General features: G+C 46.6%; 1 protein-coding gene across 3 annotated transcripts in view; it reads left to right on the forward strand.

Moving 5' to 3' along the window:
* Positions 1-2,061, forward strand: part of LOC128882166 (elongation of very long chain fatty acids protein 4-like) — a 26,356-nt gene that overhangs the window by 15,415 nt on the left and 8,880 nt on the right. Inside the window, exon 1 of one of the 3 annotated variants that reach the window (XM_054133740.1) lies at positions 86-840. The exons of the other annotated variants lie outside the window; for them this stretch is intronic. The gene's annotated coding sequence lies outside the window, so the exon portion shown is untranslated. Of the gene's footprint in view, positions 1-85; positions 841-2,061 lie in introns of those variants that run through there. 3 annotated transcript variants of the gene reach the window in all.

Below are 2,061 nucleotides of genomic sequence, written 5' to 3' on the forward strand. Positions count from 1 at the left end.
ACTTCCATACCTCGATCAATTACAATTAAACTTCCTTCCCTCGTACGAAGAGCACCAAAATGGCGCAAGTGCGTACTGAACGTTCCTACCATCCAAAAAATGCCCCATGGCGTATCGAGTGTTCCGCTTCCGCCTCTCTCGGTCCCAAGCGGCTGAAATCGAGGACACATCGAGACGTCGCGTAGCCGGTGCTGTACAAACGGCTGTGGCTTTTCGTTCGGGTGGTGGGCAAACGGACAGCAAGTGACGAAGGGGGATTCCTTCGTCCATAGGTGGATCGTTTCCACGGGACGGAGAGGGAGAAGGCCCAGCAGCAGCGACAGGAGCAGGGACGGTCGATAGTTTCGAGTCTTCCTGACCGATTCCGAGCGATCTATCCCCACGATCGGTCCCACCACTCTTGCTTCTTGGCCTCGTTCAGCGTTTATGCCTTTGGAAATCGTACCACCACCGGGCGCAGCCCAACCACCGCGAGGATAACTCGATGGTGGATCACGAAACGTACCAGACCAAAGTTATAAAGCGGACCGGCGAAACTAGCAGAAAGCGCTGCCACTTTGCGGATCGACCTCGTCGTATCACGATCCTTCTTCGTCGAGTGGCCAACGCGGTCCCTTTTCTTTTTTTTTTTTTTAAATTCACGGTGGCACACCACCGCTGGGTGTCAGCCGATACAGAGTCGAACGCGACTGGTCATGTTCCTTTGACACCGCATAGGCGATCCGTCGTGCGCCGCGAGTACCGTTTCAACTCGCATATCCGTGTCGTGTCGAGGAAGGTGAGAAGCTCCTTGGCCAGTCCCGGCTGCAGGTTCCTCGAAGACTCCGCTCGTTACCTCAGGTAAGGCCTCTAATTTTTTCGTAGCCTAGAGGAGGCAAGAACTCTTCGTGGTGCCGGGGTTGGTTCGAATGGATTTTTCGTTGCGTTGTTGAGATATTCGAGGCTTTAAGTCGTGTTCTTTTGGGGGTGAGATGTTGACTTCTTCGAGTGACGATTTCTTCAAGGGTCAAACGATGTAGACTGATGTCACGGTGGGTTGGTTCATCGAGCTCAACGCACAGTTATTCACAGAGATGGGCAAACCCCTAGGCTTCGAATAAATTTGAAGTTTGCCGATGTGTTTGTCTCGTTTCCTTCTTCGTAAAATGTTCAACAGAGCAAACGAGACAAACATATCGGAAAACTTCAGATTTATTCGAAGCCTAGGGTTTTGCCCATCTCTGGTTATTCAATCCAATTCGATTTACTGGCTTCACAAACTCCCCTCAGAGGGTTCATGGATGTTCCCATCCTACATCCACCTTTTCCAACTTAGAAGGTAATACACTGTCACACCCCATATCCAACATAATAATGAGTCGAATTACAACGCGATTATATTCTTCGATAACAGTCCAGTTACGAAAGCGTTTGACTGATAATTTTAGGGACCCGAGTTCAAGCCACCGCGGTGTTATTTCTCGGTCGAGAACTCCTTCATTCAAATTTTCATAGATTATAGTACTTGATATCATGTGGGAGACTTCATGATGTATATAAAGGGAGCCAGATAAATAGCGTAGAGATAATTACATGGAACGCTAACTCGTTTAGCTTAGTAATGGGTATAATGATCTCGTTGAAAGTTCCGAGACTCGTAGGGTTAGATTATTATTAATTAGATGTCCGTGGTATTACGATTGTGATTATTATACCTACACGTGTGCAAAGATGAAGCACCGACTGCTCCAACTTGAAAACGACTGTAGTGACTTCATCTAAATGTAGGAAAGAAATGATGAAATATGTTAAAATATATTTATTGCAGAAAAAAAAGAAAGGATAGGAAAAAGCACACAAATTCGTCTCGACTCTCGACTCTCACGGTTTTCGCTAACAACTAACTGGATTCAAAACGACGCGACGCAATTTTCGCCGCTTTTTTTCCTCCACGCCGCTGTCGACTTTCGATTCTTTTAAATCGATGACTTATGTTGGCCAAAACTATATAATCGCGCTCGCGATTCATTCTAGCAATGTGGAATCATCGATGTTGAATATATGGAAATTCCTAGGAAAACA

Source organism: Hylaeus volcanicus, unplaced genomic scaffold (genome assembly GCF_026283585.1).
Source record: "Hylaeus volcanicus isolate JK05 unplaced genomic scaffold, UHH_iyHylVolc1.0_haploid 12258___fragment_2___debris, whole genome shotgun sequence".
Lineage (NCBI taxonomy): Eukaryota > Metazoa > Arthropoda > Insecta > Hymenoptera > Colletidae > Hylaeus > Hylaeus volcanicus.